At 43.5% G+C, this 21,740-nt stretch overlaps 1 non-coding gene across 1 annotated transcript; it reads right to left on the bottom strand.

Annotated features, from left to right (window-relative positions):
- Positions 1–1,814: 1,814 nt before the first annotated feature.
- Positions 1,815–1,889, bottom strand: Trnal-uaa (transfer RNA leucine (anticodon UAA)). The gene has a single exon. It is a non-coding gene; the product is annotated as a tRNA-Leu (tRNA).
- Positions 1,890–21,740: the final 19,851 nt, after the last annotated feature.

Here is a 21,740-nt window from a genome sequence, read left to right as displayed (position 1 = left end):
GGCGCGCACTCTGCGATTTTTGCAATCTCCGGATGCGATGCGGAGATACCGTCATCTGTTATCTGAACATCTTGTTCCGCCTGATGAAGTCGTAAATCAGTTTCTCACAAGGAGGCAGGTATGATAGACACGAGCAACTTCTCTCTTTCCTGGCGTGCTTAACGAACCGTGGCCTGTCATGTACGGCTTGAAGTAATTACGCCTCGACAGCTGAATGACAGCTGTGATGTCACAAAGTAACGTGCATCGATGACTGTGTCACATTAAAAAGTTGAATAAAGTGGTTTTTTCTAGGCCTTATCGGTCGCTGAATGACCTTTCTATTTTATGAATAATTCTACATCTACATCTACATGGATACTCTGCAAATCACATTTAAGTGCCTGACAGAGGGTTCATCGAACCACCTAAACAATTCTCTATTATTCCAATCTGGTATAGCGCGCGGAAAGAACGATCATCTATATCTTTCCGTACGAGCTCTGATTTCCGTTATTTTATCGTGGTTATGATTTTTTGACTTTTGTTAAGTATATTTCATTCATGAAACATAGTTGAGGGAAGATGAAGCCACTCAGAAGTCGCATAGGTCACACACTCGCATAATGGATTTGCTGCATAAAAATTGCGAGAGCTGAGGTGAAACAGTAGAAAGACCTGACTACACAACAGACACAAAGGGGATGAAGTAGAAGAATCTTGTCAATGCTCTCCTGATTTCTACCACAGAAAGGAAAGTGTATCATCAGTAGAAGATTTGACATACCAGCAGTAACGGTATTGCTATGGCACTGTTAAAATTCTACGAGTAAGTAGGAAGGACTTACACTATAGATGAAATAAATATCAGCTGATGTGTGATAAAATCCGATGAACACTCGGCAGCGAAGTGCGGAAAGAAACCAAAATTAAATTTCATGAAGTAACAGTTAGACTTGTCCTGACGTGAGGCTTAAAGTTGAGGACAGTAAGAAACCAAGACCAACATTATTCTTTACATTTAGCTACACTTTGCACTTACTTCTCTACACAGCCGCCGCACCATTGCAGACATTTGTCGTAGCGTGGTACAAACTTTCCAACGCGCTCGTCATAGAAGGCAACCGCCCGTGCTTCCGTCAATTCTCCATGCTGATCTGCAGTTCCTCATAGCCAGTGTTTCTTGTAAGCGAAGAAATGAAAATCAGAGGCAGCCAAGTCCGGACTATACGGTGGGTGATCAAAATTGTTTGATAAAGAGAGAGACCTCCGTTTAGAGAGTGGAGCCATTAGCTAAGTGAATGTGGTGTTGGAGAAAAATGACTGACGTGGTTAGGGTAATTCGTGCCAATAAATCCCTTTTGTTTCGGGCGTCTTCTGGAATGTCTCCCTTTGGTTGTTGCAGATTGAATCGAGCCCTCACTAATGTCTGTGGTATCCATTCGTGTTGCTGACTTTGGTGTGGCTCATTTGTCTCTGGACGATACCACAAAACCTGTTCACATGTTGAAACTTCCTGGCAGATTAAAAATGTGTGCCGGACCGAGACTCGAACTCGGGACCCTTGCCTTTCACGGGCAAGTGCTCTACCAACTGAGCTACCCAAGCACGACTCACACCCCGTCCTCACAGCTTTAATACTGCCAGTACCTCGTCTCCTACCTTCCAAACTTCACAGAAGCTCTCCTGCGAATCTTGCAGAACTATCACTCCTGGAAGAAAGGATATTGCGGAGACATGGCTTAGCCACAGCCTGGGAGATGCTTCTAGAATGAAATTTTCACTCTACAACGGAGTGTGCGCTAATATGAAACTTTCTGGCAGATTAAAACTGTGTGCCGGACCGAGACTCGAACTCGGGACCTTTGCCTTTTACGGGCAAGTGCTCTACCAACTGAGCTACCCAAGCACGACTCACACCCCGTCCTCACAGCTTTAATACTGCCAGTACCTCCTCTCCTACCTTCCAAACTTCACAGAAGCTCTCCTGCTAATCTTGCAGAACTATCACTCCTGGAAGAAAGGATATTGCGGAGACATGGCTTAGCCACAGCCTGGGAGATGCTTCTAGAATGAAATTTTCACTCTACAACGGAGTGTGCGCTAATATGAAACTTTCTGGCAGATTAAAACTGTGTGCCGGACCGAGACTCGAACTCGGGACCTTTGCCTTTCACGGGCAAGTGCTCTAGCAACTGAGCTACCCAAGCACGACTCAGGCCCCGTCCTCACAGCTTTAATTCCGCCAGTATCTCGTCTCCTACCTTCCAAACTTCACAGAAGCTCTCCTGCCAGGAAGTTTCATATTAGCGCACACTCCGCTGTAGAGTGAAAATTTCAATCTGATCACGTGTTACTTGAATTGCCTGACGCCTCGAAAGCACTCGTGAAAGACACTCTTACAGAGCAGTCAGCAGCCGTTCATGCTGTCAACCAAAAAAGTGATTCTGTAAGCGGGCGTAGACTGCTCTGATGCTTAACTGGGGTGTCAGTCTTTGACCTTTTTGCACTTGTTTTTAACACGCATTTGGCAACCAAGATAATTATCGAACCATATTTACGACTGGAATACGACTTCATTGCAGATAGACTTAACATGTTCTACTTAACGTTACTCATTACTTAACGGAACACAACAGATCAATGTGAAGTTGATTTCGAAAGCACTCCAAGTATGCAACGCCATAAGATTGTAGTGAAATGCAAGGAAGATCTGCAGAAAACTGACAGCTGGTGTAAGGACTGGCAATTGAACCCTAACGTACATAAGCTGGTCAGGCAAAACATTATGACCACTGTCCACCGCGACGTGGATGCCGGCTGGTGACGTATCGGCCACGTGACGCGGTGACAAGCGGAGCAGACACGGACGGGGCATCACCCTAGCGGAGATATGGGCTTCACATGGGCAAATCCATTGGGACAAGCGACTTTGACAGAGGGTAGATTATTATGACACAGAGTCTGTGAAAGAGTACCTCGAAAATGGCGGTGCTGGTCGAATGTTCACGTGCTATTTTTCTGAGCATCCTAGGAAAGGGGTAGAAGGACAGTGGAACTACCACTAGACGCTAAATGATTGGAAGTCCAATACTCTTCACAGAAAGTGGGGTTCGCACATCTGTCTGCTCTATAAAGCAGGACAGATGCTGATATGTGGCATTTTTTTTCCGAAAGAGCACAATGCTGGGGCACGCGCAAGTGTTTCGGAGGACACTGTTCGTCGTACATTGTTGAACATGTAGCTCCGCAGCAGGCCACTCCTACGTGTTTACATGCTGATCTAACGACACCGTTCAAATGGCTCTGAGCGCTATGGGACTTAACATCTGAGGTCATCAGTCCCCTAGAACTTAGAACTACTTAAACCTAACTAACCTAAGAACAGCACACACATCCATGCCCGAGGCACGATTCGAACCTGCGACCGTAACGGTCGCGCGCTTCCGGACTGAAGCGCCTAGAACCGCTTGGCCACCACGACCGGCTAACGACACCGTCAATTACGATTGCATTGGTCACGGGACCATCGAGATTCGACCGTCAATCAATAGAAACGTGTCAGTTCTTCGGGTGAATCATATTTTTGCTGCACTAGGTCGCTGGTCGTCTCCACAAACGCCGTCATGGAGGTGAACGGCGGCTCGAAATATGTGGCGCGCCACGGACGCAGACCGGTGGGAGCAGCATTATGCTATGGGAAACATTCTGCTGCGCATGCACGGGTCCTGCCGTCGAAGACACGCCGAAGGTTGTGAACCACCTGCATCCCTTCATGCCTGATGTCTTCCTCGACAGCGACGTCATCTTTCAGCAGCATAACTGTCGTGTCCCGGACCCTGAAACGTGCTACCGTGGTTTGAGGAGCATTATGGTAATTGATTTCGGTGAAATTCCTGTAGTGTATCATCATTCATAATCAACTGCCGCCGTCAGGCTGTGGCTAAGCCATGTCTCCGCAATATCCTTTCTTTCAAGAGTACTAGTTCCTCAAGGTTCGCAGAAGAGCTTCTGTAAAGTTTGGAATGTAGCCATATCTCCGCAATATCCTTTCTTTCAGGAGTACTAGTTCTGAAAGGTTCGCAGAAGAGCTTCTGTAAAGTTTGGAATGTAGGAGACGAGATACTGGCAGAAGTAAAGCTGTGAGTACCGGGCGTGAGTCGTGCTTCGGTACCTCAGATGGTAGAGCACTTGCCCGCGAATGGCAAAGGTCCCGAGTTCGAGCCTCGGTCGGGCACACAGTTTTAATCTGCCAGGAAGTTTCATCTACAGCTGTAAATTGACATGTACTGGCTTTTCATAATGAGGAGCGACCTACTTACAGTCCGTATACCTGTCTGATAACCAGGCAAATGAAGGCAAGCGACGGTGAACTGGAGCAGTAGTGTGGTCCATCTGTTGGAGAGTTAGCTAGGTGACCTATTAGAATGTGGAACAAAAAGTACAAAGTTAGCAACGCAGAGTTAGTGCCGTCGGACTCTCCGTAGGCAAGCGGCGGGTAAGCGCCCCGGCGTCCGCAGTGCCAACGAGCCAAGACGTATGGCCCAATAAGGGCTGGGCTGTAATTTGCTTATCATTAGCCGGGCTCATTACTGCTAACAGGCGGGCAGCGGCTTGCCCCGGGCCGGGTCGCCGGCCGCTTCTGAGGGGACGCGGATAATAGCGCGGCCGCGTCGACGTCAGGGGCGTCGCTGCCGTGTCCCACCCAGCTTCAGACACAGAAACCTCGCGCACTAATCGAACACGGAATTACGATAAGTGGCCTATTTTCTAGAACTGACAGATACTAACAGCAGCGTTACAATTGGCTGTACAAAGCTGAAACAAGTTTTAGACTGCTTTTCGCTACTTTCTACAAGGCTGCCGTGCGATTCTGCAACGTCGCTTACTAAATACAGGGTGATTCAAAAAGAATACCACAACTTTAGGAATTTAAAACTCTGCAACGACAAAAGGCAGAGCTAAGCACTATCTGTCGGCGAATTAAGGGAGCTATAAAGTTTCATTTAGTTGTACATTTGTTCGCTTGAGGCGCTGTTGACTAGGCGTCAGCGTCAGTTGATGCTAAGATGTCGACCGCTCAACAGAAAGCTTTTTGTGTTATTCAGTACGGCAGAAGTGAATCGACGACAGTTGTTCAGCGTGCATTTCGAACGAAGTATGGTGTTAAACCTCCTGATAGGTGGTGTATTAAACGTTAGTATAAACAGTTTACAGAGAATGGGTGTTTGTGCAAAGGGAAAAGTTCTGGACGGCCGAGAACCCGTGACAGAGCACTTCATCACTGGCCTCCAAGAAGCCCTGATCTTACCCCCTGCAATTTTTTCTCATGGGGGTATGTTAAGGATATGGTGTTTCCGCCACCTCTCCCAGCCACCATTGATGATTTCAAACGAGAAATAACGGCAGCTATCCAAACTGTTACGCCTGATATGCTACAGAGAGTGCAGAACGGGTTGGAGTATTGGGTTGATATTGCTCGAGTGTCTGGAGGGGGCCATATTGAACATCTCTGAACTTGTTTTTGAGTGAAAAAAACCTTTTTAAATACTCTTTGTAATGATGTATAACAGAAGGTTATATTATGTTTCTTTCATTAAATACACATTTTTAAAGTTGTGGTATTCTTTTTGAATCACCCTGTAACGTACATGTTTGCAGAATATCGGAATAGTTCCAAAGAAGACTTCATCACAAACAAAAGTAAGTGCGGCATTCTTAACGTGTACAAGTCGTCATCAGAGCAACAAGTGAGCAGCACACATTACCGAAGTACGAGGGTGAGTCAAATGAAAACCTTAAATATTTTTTAAATGTTATTTATTGTGCAGAAGTGGTACAAAGCTGTATCACTTTTCAACATTATCTCCCCCACGCTCAATGCAAGTCCTCCAGCGCTTACATAGCGCATAAATTCCTTTAGAAAAAAATTCCTTTGGTAGTCCGCGCAACCACTAATGCAACGCGTAGGGTACCTCTTCGTTAGGACGGAACTTCCTTCCTCCCATTGCGTCTTTGAGTGGTCCAAACATATGGAAATCACTTGGGGCAAGGTATGGTGAGCCATTCCTTGCACGCTCTCTTCGTTTCCGGTTGGTGGAAGTGAACCCAGGTTTCGTCCCCAGTAACGATTCTTGCAAGGAGGCCATCACCTTCTCGTTCAAAGCGCCGAAGAAGTTCTTCACAGCCGGCCGAAGTGGCCGTGCGGTTAAAGGCGCTGCAGTCTGGAACCGCAAGACCGCTACGGTCGCAGGTTCGAATCCTGCCTCGGGCATGGATGTTTGTGATGTCCTTAGGTTAGTTAGGTTTAACTAGTTCTAAGTTCTAGGGGACTCAAGACCTCAGAAGTTGAGTCCCATAGTGCTCAGAGCCATTTGAACCATTTGAAGTTCTTCACAAGCATCAACACGTCGTTTTCTCATTTCAGGTGTCAGCTGTCGTGGCACCCATCGTGCAGACACTTTGTGAAACTGGAGCACATCATGCACAATGTGGTGTGCTGACCCATGACTAATCTGTAAACAAGCTGCATTGTCATTCAGTGTCACTCTGCGGTTTTCTTCACTATGGCTTCAACTACTGCAATGTTCTGTGGAGTCACAACTCGTTGTGGCTGACCTGGACGAGGTGCATCTTCCACTGCAGTCACTCAATTTGCGAACTTCCTACTCCATTCGTAGACTTGCTGCTGTGACAAACATGCATCACCGTACTGAACCTTTATTCGTCGATGAATTTCAATAGGTTTCACACCTTCACTACGCAAAAACCGAATAACAGAACGCTGTTCTGCCCTGGTGCAAGTCGCAGGTGGGGCGGCCATCTTTATACTGATACTGTGGCGGTATGTGTGCGTCTGCACTGTGCTGCCACCTACAGGCCATTCTGCACGCTGTTTGTAGCACGCTTACCAACTTACAGGATAACGGCGCGAAATTTCGATTTCTTATAACAAATTTAAGGTTTTCATTTGACTCACCCTCGTACAACAGGAGCGTTGTGTTCACAGTGCATATAAAAGACATGGTAGAAAATTTGAGGTATAATACTGTGCTTTCTGGTCTCCAGCCAAACTGTCATGCGCACGCAGTATTTCGCCGACCGACTCAGTGGTCTTCGTCAGGTCCTGCAAGCTGAGTTTTCGTGCGTACACAGTGCCTGGACTCAACCAGACAGTGAAGTATTTTAGGTGTCGTGTCACTATTTGTAGCTCACTTCGACTCCCGGCGCCCACTTCACCCTTTGGCGCCCGTTTGTTTTTCAGAACCCCTCCCCCCCCCCCCCCCCTAGACACACACACTAAATATTCCCAGAGACGCACATTCCATCAGCGTTTTCCAGAGCTCTGGTGAATGAGATGGTTACTGAGCTCGTGTTAATCGAGTACTGGACACCAAGCGAGGCTTAAAACGAAACTTCTGCCCCGGTTTATTAGGTTCTTTGGCATCTTTATTTCGACAGACGCCTTACTTACTCTTCTCAGAAACTTGACGTTTGGTCCGCGATGCTGATCTGGTGGTATGATTGCTCTCGAAGCAGTGCTCGGTGCGAACTGACTTGTTTGGATTCTTTAAGGTGCGTTTACTCCTGCACAGCTTTCCCGTGCGCACTAGGTGGACTCTGTTATTGCATGAAGAAGCAAGGAGGCGGGTGCGACAGGGTAGCACTTTTCCTAACCCAATCCTGCGCTCGGTCACGGTTCTATTAGTTGGTGCTTTGTGTTATCACGTTTCGCTCTTAAAGTATTTAGCTTTCTTGTCCACACATTCAAATTTTCCTTTGCGTTAACAATTTGACCGAGTGGTCTAACAAGAAATTTAAAGAGTATTAAAGTGCATTTCCTTGTTTGTGGCTGGTTAATTCTGCGGATTACAAAGACAGAATGAAACGAAATGACTGTCTAGAGCTCCTCCCATATGAGAACAGCCTGGAAATATCAAAGTCAGAATGACAATTTATCGTTCGTACATCCGACGAAGAGATGTTGAAGAAGGGAAGTGATTCTGGGCCTTTCATGTGACGAAACTGTCAGGTTCCTTTACCAGTCTCTTTGGTTCAAAAATAGTGTGCGTCGTAAGGAGCAAATAGAAAGTGCGCTTGTAAATTACTGAAATAGCCGCTTCCACTCTTCTGCAGAACCACATGTTTGCCGTGCGAAGCCCTCACACAGTGCGGGAAATGCCACCTCACTTCAAACTCCCGCGTGACATTCAGTTATCCTTCTCTAGAGTTTGGAGGCTGAAAGTAAGCAAAAACGAAAGTGAAGAATATATATATATACACTCCTGGAAATTGAAATAAGAACACCGTGAATTCATTGTCCCAGGAAGGGGAAACTGTATTGACACATTCCTGGGGTCAGATACATCAAATGATCACACTGACAGAACCACAGGCACATAGACACAGGTAACAGAGCATGCACAATGTCGGCACTAGTACAGTGTATATCCACCTTTCGCAGCAATGCAGGCTGCTATTCTCCCATGGAGACGATCGTGGAGATGCTGGATGTAGTCCTGTGGAACGGCTTGCCATGCCATTTCCACCTGGCGCCTCAGTTGGACCAGCGTTCGTGCTGGACGTGCAGACCGCGTGAGACGACGCTTCATCCAGTCCCAAACATGCTCAATGGGGGACAGATCCGGAGATCTTGCTGGCCAGGGTAGTTGACTTACACCTTCTAGAGCACGTTGGGTGGCACGGGATACATGCGGACGTGCATTGTCCTGTTGGAACAGCAAGTTCCCTTGCCGGTCAAGGAATGGTAGAACGATGGGTTCGATGACGGTTTGGATGTACCGTGCACTATTCAGTGTCCCCTCGACGATCACCAGCGGTGTACGGCCAGTGTAGGAGATCGCTCCCCACACCATGATGCCGGGTGTTGGCCCTGTGTGCCTCGGTCGTATGCAGTCCTGATTGTGGCACTCACCTGCACGGCGCCAAACACGCATACGACCATCATTGGCACCAAGGCAGAAGCGACTCTCATCGCTGAAGACGACACGTCTCCATTCGTCCCTCCATTCACGCCTGTCGCGACACCACTGGAGGCGGGCTGCACGATGTTGGGGCGTGAGCGGAAGACGGCCTAACGGTGTGCGGGACCGTAGCCCAGCTTCATGGAGACGGTTGCGAATGGTCCTCGCCGATACCCCAGGAGCAACAGTGTCCCTAATTTGCTGGGAAGTGGCGGTGCGGTCCCCTACGGCACTGCGTAGGATCCTACGGTCTTGGCGTGCATCCGTACGTCGCTGCGGTCCGGTGCCAGGTCGACGGGCACGTGCACCTTCCGCCGACCACTGGCGACAACATCGATGTACTGTGGAGACCTCACGCCCCACGTGTTGAGCAATTCGGCGGTACGTCCACCCGGCCTCCCGCATGCCCACTGCAAACTGGCTGACACTGACGGCGGCGGTGCACAAATGCTGCGCAGCTAGCGCCATTCGACGGCCAACACCGTAGTTCCTGGTGTGTCCGCTGTGCCGTGCGTGTGATCATTGCTTGTACAGCCCTCTCGCATTGTCCGGAGCAAGTATGGTGGGTCTGACACACCGGTGTCAATGTGTTCTTTTTTCCATTTCCAGGAGTATATATATATATATATATATATATATATATATATATATATATATATGATTATATATTATGAAACGTCCCCTTAGAAAAATTTATAAATGATTGTACTGATAAACCCCTTACGTTATTTGATTTTTAAACAGCTGAGCAGAACTGAACGTACTCAGACATTTCGCTCTTTACTTATTCTGATCAACACTAAACTGACACACAATATTTTTAGCGCAACACAATCTGACTTTCAATAATCCCTACAAAAGAATGGCCCTGACTAACAATAACCTATACCTTTCATGAATCACGTACCTCACAAAAATCTTCGTTACTCGAACTACTGCAAAACAGCGAGCGCCAATACTGCCAGCTAAATAAAAGATTCTAACTACTGAAGGCACTAACTACTGATAGGCATACTAAGCAAATGAAATATTTTGATAGAGAACACACAATGTATTTACCTTAATAGTGTTCAAAAGTCGTAATATATATATATATATATATATATATATATATATATATATATATATCAGTTCATGATATCCAGTATTAAAAATTTATTTACTCTTTCTGGCGGACACACGTCCAGATCGTTCGCTCTTAAAATTCTGCCATCTCTCTCCCCACATCCACCACTGCTGGCGGCTCACCTCCAACTGCGCAACGGTACGCGCTGTTAACAGCCGACTGCCCAACATTACAATAGAGAATATTTCAACAATGCCAACCAGCCACAGACTGCACACGGCACAGTCAATGATTTTCATACAGAGCGCTACGTGGCGTTACCAGCATAAAAACCTAAACAGCTGATGCTATCCGATGAAGCACATATCTGTGTGTGTGTGTGTGTGTGTGTGTGTGTGTGTGTGTGTGTGTGTATGTGCGGAGGTAGGAGGTATATGTACATGTAAAGGCAAGTCATATCCGCAAATACCTAACTTCTCATCCGCCAAAGGAAATAGAAGGGAACGTTCCAGAGGAAAGCAAAATTTGATTTGTGTTTCATATTATTTCGAGATGATTGGGAGAAAGACAGATGAAAAGATGGAAAGAATGGTGTGTATCAGAAGGGAACGGAGGACGGAATGCAGTCCAGTGAAGAACGATGGGACGCAGCGTGTTTAACCACCTTACATAACCATGGCGGTGCATCGTCGTTTCAGCACAGTTGTGTACAGACGAGCTACCAGAAACCTCTCAGCAGGTACGAAGCAGAACAGCGCACTTTATTAAGCCTCGCTGAGGCACACGGTGCACCTGCTCTGTACCCAGAGACTGCGGAACGAGCGGTGTACACGGCTTCGCCAACTAACTGCCGCACTAAAGCCGTGTTTGCACTTCCGCAGTTCTTTTACATCTGCTGCCGCAACGTACATTTTTAGCACAAGAAGCCCGAAACAAACTACGAGGTAATGGTTGCTATAATTCATAAAATAAATGTAAAATTGTTTACTATACAAAACAGTGAAAGAGTTGTAATTGATTGGCGACTCCATGTTGTCTTGTGCACTACCACCAGATAACAGGTATACTTGAAAAAAGAGACAGCATTGGTCGTATATATATATATATATATATATATATATATATATATATATATATATATATATATATATATATATACTATCCCAAAATCGATTTTCTGTCACTGAGTGACCATCTTCAGTGCTAGAAGTTAAAAATTTTTTCACATTACGATTAGAGAGTACAACATAGAAAATCACAATTATATGTGCATATGAACATATCACTTGTTAGAAACAAACCTATATTGTATAACTTAAATTAGGATGCACTGTTGTCACTAAGCTTACGGCAATCACATACGGCATTTTAGTTATTAAGTAACGACAGTTTCGTACTGTTATTATTTTTTATATATTTGATTCCTTGGTATTAACGTGATTATATTTAATATATTTGACTCCTTGGTATTAACGTTTGGTACATAAATTACGAACGTTGTATTTTTGACTTCTCACGCCAGATGGTGGGTATTAAGTTTTTTAAAAAACCTGTGTTACGCCTTTTTTTATTATTCATTTATTATTCATTTGCATTATCTTTTGCTTTTTATATGTTCTGCACTCTAACAACTTATCATCGATCTATTTTATACTTTTATAGTTTATAAAAAACAATACGCCAATGTATTTTAGATATTCCCCTGCGTCTGATATGTGTTGTACGTACGTTTTAAATTTTGAATTACTACACCATTCACAAAAGTGCAAGAGTTATTTAGTGTTAATAATTCGAAAAACCAGTAATACTATGTCTTCACGTGACACATGTCACATAGAGGGCGTGTCAAGCCCCGTCACAGCGAGGTCTGCTGAACAAGTGCAGGTAAACAGCGACCTCAGTCTATGTGATTGCCGTAAGCTTAGTGACAACAGTGCATCCTAATTGAAGTTATACAATATAGGTTTGTTTCTAACAAATGATATGTTCATATGCAGATGTAATTGTGATTTTCTATGTTGTACTCTCTGATCGTAATGTGAAAAAATTTTTAACTTGTAGCACTGAAGATGGTCACTCAGTGACAGAAAATCGATTTTGCGATAGTAAAAAATATACGACCAATGCTGTCTCTTTTTTTCAAGAGTCGTAATTGGAAGCACTTAACGAATTCATCTGCCTGGTTGTAACAGTTGGTGGAAATATGGAACGGAGTGGCAGACTTCTGTTCGTTGCAGGATACTGGTAACATGCACAGAGATTGATGGCAGCCCATCCTGGAATACCGAGAGGGACCCATACCAAATGGGACTGACAGGCGATGTTCAGTGTGTACAAAGATGGGCAGCAAGAATTGCCGCAGGTTTGTTTTACTCGTGCGAGTGGTGCACGAATACAGAAAACATAATTTTTTTTCTCTGATTTGTGCTATAATTTGACGTTGCCCTAATGATTCATCAAGTTAAATACTACCAGACTAATATTTCTAAGTAATAGATGTTCAGTCCTTGGTAGAGAACAAATGAGTTTTCATCTACCGATACGGCGTGCGTATCAAAATTGTTTTGCATCGCTGTGCGGAATTCGTGTTAAACTGTAGACCGATCACAGACTGGTGTGTTGACTGGGTCTCACATCAGTGGAAGACAACGATCTAGCGTGCTACCTGTGTTATGACAGTGTCTAGTTAATGAATGGTATACGCAAGCAAAGATTCTACCTAACGACTGATTCGAGAAACACAGGGTTGATTGATGAGAAGCTAGGCATTTGCGCTTATATTTACGTATACATCCCCCCCCCCCCCCCCCCGTTTGCAGGTGAATATAAGTTTAATTTAGTTTTGTTTATGTATTTTTGTAATATTTGTAATGGTTGTGAATGGTCTAAAGTTTTTGTATTTTTTTTTTATGTTTCATGTACGGAGAGGGCGGCGCAACGAATGGAGACAGCATCTTCGCTGCCGGGACCAGAGAGAAAATTGCTGAAATTGAAGCGTCACCCATCCACCAGTGTCAGCCCAGTTTGCAGGTGAATATAAGTTTAATTTAGTTTTGTTTATGTATTTTTGTGATATTTGTAATGGTTGTGAATGGTCTAAAGTTTTTGTATTTTTTTTTTATGTATCATGCACGGAGAGGGCGGTGCAACGAACGGAGACAGCATCTTCGCTGCCGGGACCAGAGAGAAAATTGCTGGCCTCTATACGTCGCGGGGCAACAGCCAAAGAGCAACAGAAGATCCTGAAACCGAGTTGTTGCGTCGTGCTTCTAAAAAATAAAATAAATGAAAATTTGTAATGTTTTGTACAACAATGATATCATAGGAAGTTTAATCTTATTAAAAATGATAGTTTTTGTCTCGTCAAGGCTCAGGTTCACGTCTGTATGTAGGAAAATAATAAACTGGTGGATGCTATTAAAGTTGAAATAGGTGTTCTGAGGATTTATTTATGAAGAATTAAGTGAACGAATTAATAATATATTTGACGAGATTATTGAATTTTGACAGTGTTCATCGCGACTTTGAATCTCAAAAGTTTATTTAATGTGGTTCTAATATCGATTAAATCAAGATAAAGTGTATCAATATAATTTCTGAGGAGAAACAAACGACATCTAAATTTGAAAAAAAGTTTACAAAAACCAACTGGCCCGAGTGACGTAATTTTGTGCATACGACTCAAATGATGTTTTACAGTTTCGTTCAAGAACCATTCTGAGGTAATTTAAAAAGAATATAAATAATTTTGAAGTGGGTTGTAACTGACGTAGGTGACGAAGTCTGCACATGGTCATATATCAAAAGAAAACCATTTATAAAAACTTACCTCGTTACACTACAACCCCCCCCCCCCCCCCACACACACACACCCATCAGATCACTATGAGGCACCTGGGTGAGCATTGTTCCCATTGTACCACATGTTAGGGTTTCTTACCGTTCCGTTGGCGTATGGAAGTTAGTGCTTTGTCTTCTCTTTATGCGCTCTAATTCATCCAATCCTGTCTGCGCGACTCCTACGGGGGACTGCGTGTATTCCTCAGCTGCTCGATACTGCTTCTCGGACCATTGTAAGCAGTCTTTTCGGAGTAGCTGATGTCTATCTACAAGCATTTCTGTGCAGCACTCGCGGTGTGGCCGAGCGTTTCTAGGCGCTTCAGTCTGGAACCGCGCTACCGCTACGGTCGCAGGTTCGAATCCTGCCTCGGGCATGGATGTGTGTTCTGTCCTTTGGTTAGTTAGGTTTAAGTAGTTCTAAGTTCTATGGGACTGATGACCTCCGATGTTAAGTCCCATAGTGCTCAGAGCCATTTGAACCATTTTGTGCAGCACTCGCGCGAGTACAACAAACCTGCGGCAATTCTTGCTGCCCATCTTTGTACACATTGAATATCGCCTGTCAGTCCTATTTGGTATGGGTCCCTCTCGGTATTCTATGATGGGCTGCCATCAATCTCTGTGCATGTTACCAGTATCCTGCAACGAACAGAAGTCTGCCACTCCTTTCCATATTTCCACCAATTGTTACAACCAGGTAGATGAATTCCTTAAGTGCTTCCAATTACGACTCTTTCACTGTTTTGTATGGTAAACAATTTTACATTTATTTTATGAACATTTAATGTAAATCGGCGATCTTTGCACTATTTTTAAATCTTATCGCTATCTGACTGGATATTTCGTAACACACTGCCGGTGAAAAGCAAGGTTCCATATTATTTTATTTTTTTATTTACACGCCTAGTTCCGTAGGACCAAATTCAGGAGCAAATCTCCAAGGTCAAGGAACGTGTCACTGCATACAACTACAACATAAAAGTAATAACAAATAAAAATAAAATGTTTACGAACCCAAAAAAAGTGAAGCCATAAGTTTAAGTAAACGCAGTCAACAATGTAACATAAGAATCAGCTTAATTTTTCAAGGAATTATTCAACAGAATAGAAGGAGTGACCCATGAGGAAACTCTTCAGTTTCGATTTGAAAACGCGTGTATTACTGCTAATATTTTTGAATTCTTGTGGTAGCTTATTGAAAATGGATGCAGTAATATACTGCACACCTTTCTGCACAAGAGTTAAGGAAGTTCAATCCAAATGAGGGTTCGATTTCTGTCGAGTATTAACTCAGTGAAATCTGCTTATTCTTGGGAATAAGCTGATGTTAACAAGGAACGACAGTAAAGAATATATTTATTGAGAGACCAACGACAAAGGCCGGCCGGGGTGGTCTAGCGGTTCTGGCGCTGCAGTCCGGAACCGCGGGACTGCAACGGTCGCAGGTTCGAATCCTGCCTCGGGCATGGGTGTGTGTGATGTCCTTAGGTTAGTTAGGTTTAAGTAGTTCTAAGTTCTAGGGGACTTATGACCTAAGATGTTGAGTCCCATAGTGCTCAGAGCCATTTGAACCATTTTTGAACCAACGACAAAATACCCAGACTAGTGAACCAGGGTCGACAAGAGGTTCGCGAACTTACACCATTTATTGCACGAACCGCCCGTTTCTGAGCCAAAAATATCGTTTTAGAAAGGGAAGAGTTGCCCCACAATATAATACCATATGAAATAAGCGAATGAAGATAAACAAAGAAGACTGATTTTCGTGTCGAACGATCACTTACTTCAGATAACGTTCGAATAATAAGAATGGCAGCATGAAGTCTCTTAACAAGATCCTAAATGTGGGCTTTCCCCGACAGTTTACTATCTGGACACCTAGTAATTTGAACTGTTCTGTTTCACGAATCATCTACCCATTCTGTGAAATTCAAATTTCGGGGTTTTGTTGAATTGTAAAAATTGAATCTTACTGTGATATAGGGTTAGTTTATTTTCTACAGGTCATGAACTTATGTAATGAACTGGACTATGTGAAACCGAGCCAATGTTGCACACAACATACTTTACTAACAAGCTAGTGTCATCAGCAAACAGCAATACTTTAGTTACCCGTAATACTAGAGGGCATATCATTTATATAAATAAGGAACAGTGAAACGTCCCCTTAGAAAAATTATACATGACTGTGCTTAAACTGACACACAGTACTTTTAGCGCAACGCAATCTGACTTTCAAAAATCCCTACAAGAGAACGGCCCTGACTAACAATAACCTATACCTTTCATGAATCACTTACCTCACAAAAATCTTCGTTACTCTAACTACTGCAATACAGCGAGCGCCACTACTGCCAGCTAAATAAAAGATTCTAACAACTGAAGGGGCTAACTACTGATAGGCGTAGTTAGCAAAATGAAAGATTTTGATAAAGAGCGAACAATGTATTTACTTATATCAGTTCATGACATCCAGTCTTACAAATTTACTGTCTCTGTCCAGATCATCCGCTCTCAAAACTCCGCCATATCTCTCCCCACATCCGCCACTACTGGCGGCTCACGTCCAACTGCGCAATGCTACGCGCTGTTAACAGCCAACTGCCCAACACTACAATAGCAAATTACAACAATGTCACCCAGCCACAGACTGCACACAGCACAGCCAGTGATTTTCATACAGAGCGCTACGTGGCGTTACCAACATAAAAATCTAAACAGTCTACTTACAACAGGAGTGGTCCCAACACTGATCCCTAGGGTACCCCCCATTTGACCTTACCCCATTCACACCCCACATCACAGCCGTTCTCAAAATTGTGACTAATGACCTTTTGCTGTCTGTTGTTAAAGTAAGAGGTGAACCAATTGTGAGCCACTCCCCGTATTCCACAATGGTCCAACTCTAACACGTATCCATCATGAAGTTTTAATTTGTCACACATATTACCGAACTTTTTGTTTAATAAACAGAGACACGAGCCGAGTGCTAGCTTCACACTGGACTGCCCTCTGAAGTATTATCAGCAGTAATAATCGAATTAAGAGTAGGTAGACAGTAATACAAAAAGGAAACAAAACTTTGGAAGTCGACGGAAGAAGACGTAACTCATATAAAATATGAGATTATGAACTGAGAAAGAGGACTCGTGACAACTTGTACAAAGTGCAGTACAAAGTATGTTTGGAATAAAAGGTACAAAAAAAAAACAAATGATTACAATTTCAGAAATATTGGATGATTTATTCAAGAGAAAACCTTTACAGATTGGGCAAGTCAGTAACACCGTTTATCCACCTCTGGTCCTTATGCAAGCAATAATTATTCGGCTTTTTATTGATTGATAGAGCTGTTAGATGTTATCCTGAGCAATATCGTGCCAAATTCTCTCCAATTGGTGCTTTAGATCATCAAAATTCCGAGATGCTTGGAGGGCCATACTCATAGTGTTCCAAACGTTCTCAATTGGGCAGACGCCCATCGACATGGTTGGTCAAGGTGGGGTCTGGCAAGAGGGAAAACAAGCAGTAGAAACTCTCGCCGTTTGCGGGCGGGCATTGTATTGCTGAAATTCAATCCCATAATGGTTTGCCTTGAAGGACAAGAAAACGGGAAGTAGAATATAGTCGACGTACCGCTGTGCTGCATAGGTAATTGAAGATTGATGACGATAAATGCTATTAATCAACATGTATGATCGTGCTAGTGAAATCTCTCATAATTGTGTAAGGACTTGAATGATCGGCGCGTCAGTGTTCAATCATGTACTAAAATTCAAATGAAATTTGATGAACTGTAGAAGCTCGTTTAGCGTCATTGATAATGATTAGCTAGCCAGAGGGGACCAACGAATAACATTACGAAAGGTTGTGAATTCAGTTTTCGTGAATTTAAGCCTAGTTGTCTGAACTAACTTATGACGGCGATTATATGACTGAATTGTGAATGTTACAGATCTTCTGCTGTGTTTTACGTCATCTGTAACGACTACCGCTGTGACATTTTAGTACGCCTTATCACTATTCTTGGTGAGCGTGTTATCTTTTTAGCCGGCCGGTGTGGCCGTGCGGTTCTAGGCGCTTCAGTCTGGAACCGCGTGACCGCTACGGTCGCAGGTTCGAATCCTGCCTCGGGCATGGATGTGTGTGATGTCCTTAGGTTAGTTAGGTTTAAGTAGTTCTAAGTTCTACGGGACTGATGACCACAGATGTTAAGTCCCATAGTGCTCAGAGCCATTGGAACCATTTGCTATCTTTCTCAGTGAATTTTGGAGCGTGGTATCAAATGGAGGCAGTTGTTTGAACCTTCTATATTCTTGAGTGGATTACCGGAATAATTCATCATCATACATGAAAAAGGAAATTGCAACCTGAGGTTAACGAATTGAATGAAGATCGACTTCTTTTCTTTCACAAAATTGTAAACTTTTTTTGCCCAGTAACGGAATTCAATATTATACGTCCAAAACATTCCCGGTCAATATGCCAAATTCCCGCTGTCCCTATACATGCTGCCGGCACGGTAGCTCAGCGTGTTCGGTCAGAGGGTTTTAGCTATCCTCTGCAATAAAAAACTGAGTGAACGGATCTACGAACAACGAGAACAAGTGTCATAGGACGTCAGCTACGAACAATGTCAAAGAACAATATAGAACAAAATGAGATTAAAAAAAAAATGCGGGTTCGTTTTGTTCCCGGCTAAACTACGATTGTGCACCTGCATCAAGGCGACAAACTGTCACAACATCAACTATATAAGAAATTAGAAGTCCGTATCAAATAAATAGTTCGTCATAAGAAGCCTGTAGTGGACACCTACATTTAATCGGAACACCGCAATTTCTAAGCGAGAGTTATTCGGAGCTCCATGCTTATGATCGTTTGTAATAAGCACCTCACACTATTTGGTCTTAAAAACTCCTCGGCAATACGCTGATTTCCGTTTTGAACAGCGCCAAATAAGAGCCCCGTCTATTTCGGTTCTCTTTATGTTTTACGAGTAACATTCGTAGTGGGCACGTCGCGTAATGCGGTTGGTCATAGATACCTGCATATCGGACCTATGGCCACGTAAAAACACAAAGCACACGAACTGACCACTATGAAAGTTAAGAGTGGTACTAGGGTTGATTGTTCGAGCGGGCACCCACTGCGATTGATGGGTCTTCAAGAGAGGTAGACAATGTCTCATACGGAGAACTTCTGGTGGACGAGGATTTTCGAGTGGCTGGTGAGCCGTGACTTAAGTTGGTTGGTTGGTTGTTTCGGTGAAGGAGACCAGACAGCGAGGTCATCGGTCTCATCGGATTAGGGAAGGACGGGGAAGGAAGTCGGCCGTGCCCTTTGAAAGGAACCATCCCGGCATTTGCCTGGAGCGATTTAGGGAAATCACGGAAAACCTAAATCAGGATGGCCGGACGCGGGATTAAACCGTTGTCCTCCCGAATGCGAGTCCAGTGTCTAACCACTGCGCCACCTAGCTCGGTCCTGACTTAAGTCTGTCGTCTTACACGAGCGGCTTTCTGGTCTAAACCTACTATTCCGTACTTGCGTGTAAATCAGCAGCTCACCAAGTCCCAAGCGTGTCTTTCACGTCAGTGATATACAGGGTGTTCCGAGTGTGGAGTTATAAATTTCTGAGTATGCTCCACAGTGCGCATGCGTAGAAACAAGGGACTGGCAGCGTCTGTTAACATCGGCAGTTTATCTATTTTTACTGAGCTCGCTCATAGTATAGGAAGCGATTTGTTGCTATCGTATCTACTTATTTTTTATTGTGTTGTTTGCTTTGTTTTATTTATTTATTTATTAGTTTTGAATGTACATTCATGGATCAGATCAAAGGAAGTATTTGCATTTTGCTTGCCACATTGAGAAGGTTCCACGAGGGCTGGTATTTTTGTTACTAGTATTCTGCTACAAGAGAGACGAAATACCTGAAAGCAAAAGGGTATTTATTTTTACATAGAAAAAGCCTACACTATGCATAAATGGGAGCGTAAGCGAATTAACATTTTTAATTAAAATATTTAATCCGCTGAAATGTCAGAATTATTTGACGTGAAAAATAATTTTCGATTATTTTTTGTCACTTGGCAAGAAAACAAGATACAAACGATAAAGTAAAAAGGCGCTGTTTACAGCTAGTGGTGACGATGATGATGATGATGATGACGACGATATGTGGTATTTAGGGAGCTCAACTGCGCGGTTGTCAACACCCGTAAAAATTCCCAATCTTTTCACTGTTGAGTCCCGTCGCTTTCCCGAATGATGATGAAATGATGAGGAAAGCACGAACATAGTCCGCGGGTGAAGACAATCCCCGACATGGCCGGGAATCGAATCCGGGACCCCGTGGACCAGAGGCAGCAGCACTGCTGTTTACAGCGTTTTAGGCATTGTTTGATGTGTATGCAAGTACTTTTTTCTGAGTAAATAAATGTGTATGTTTTGAAATTTTAGAATGACACTTTTCCTATTCTTTCAGTTCTCGGACTTGTAGAGAATTTACCCCACGACTTCTGACAAGAACAACCACTATGAGTTCTGGTTTGGACTCTAATGAACTATCATCGCCGCTTGTTCCTACATCTTGTTAGTATACCGATGTTGTATTTGTTCTTATAATAGGGATAGTCCCTCATAACCCCACTTTCACTGTTCAGATGCCAAACGGCTCAGCAAACAACTCTCAATTTCACGCAATTTCGGCTCTGATGTGTAAACGAAAATGACCGTTCGGGACAGACGAGATTCAGTACAGGATGGAACCCTTTTACATGATCGACTTTCTGGTCTCAACTGACTGCTCGAAACGCATGCGTCTGCTGCAACGCCCCTGGTGTTTTATTACGGTACTGTGTCTTATCTGTTTTGAGTGGTCATTTTCGTATACACGTCAGCGCGAAATCTGGCGGTGTTGTGAAAGGGAGGTTATGAGGGACTACCCTTTCTACGGAAAAATCGAAATATAGTAACGAAATGTAGGAACAAGGAATGCCGGTAGAGTTTAATAATGATCGGAGCAGAATTCTTAGTGGAAGTTATTCCCAACTGTCGTGTGATTGTTCACATTCCTGATGACTGAATGAGTAGGAAAATTGTCATACAAACATTTCAGAATAGATACATTTATTTGTTCGAGAAAGAATATACTTGAAAATGCGTTAGAGAATATGTACAACGCGGTAAATAGTACCTTTCTGCTTTATCCCCTGAATATTGTTTTCTTGAAGTGCCAAATAACAACGAAAATTATTTTTCTCAATTTTGACTTAATCACTATTGAAATAATTTTCATTAAACACGTTTATCTACCTACGTTCTTATTAGGAGTAGTGTAGGCGTTTTCTCTGTAAAACGTAAAAGCTTTTAAATTTACGTATTTCGTCTCTCTTGTACACTAGAAGAACAATAGTAGGAAAAAAATAACAGGACCTTTTGCAACTTTTCAATGCGTCACGAAAACAAAACTAACAACATAATAAAATTTAAGAATACATGAAAGCACAAAACCCATTTTTATAAAAGGAGTGAGCTAGACCAGAACAGGTTATAACTTCCGATGTTAGCAGACGTAGCCTTAGTCCTTGTCTCTGCACATGCTCATTGTGCAGCATACACTTGGCAAATTTTGTACACCATTGACGTCATACATACACTCGCGACGTGGTTGGTTGCTGATTTACACGCAGCCACGAAAGGCGCACACACTTCGAGTAGTTAATCAATTGTAGAATTTTTGAACATTATTATGTTAGAGTATAATGACTTTTCAGGAGACTTAAAATCTACTCTGTAGGAATCAGCAGGGTTTCGAAACAGACGATCGTGTGAAACCCAGCTCGCGCTATTCGTCCACAAGACTC

Source organism: Schistocerca cancellata, chromosome 7 (assembly GCF_023864275.1).
Source record: "Schistocerca cancellata isolate TAMUIC-IGC-003103 chromosome 7, iqSchCanc2.1, whole genome shotgun sequence".
NCBI lineage: Eukaryota > Metazoa > Arthropoda > Insecta > Orthoptera > Acrididae > Schistocerca > Schistocerca cancellata.
This window is presented reverse-complemented; position numbering and strand designations above follow the sequence as displayed.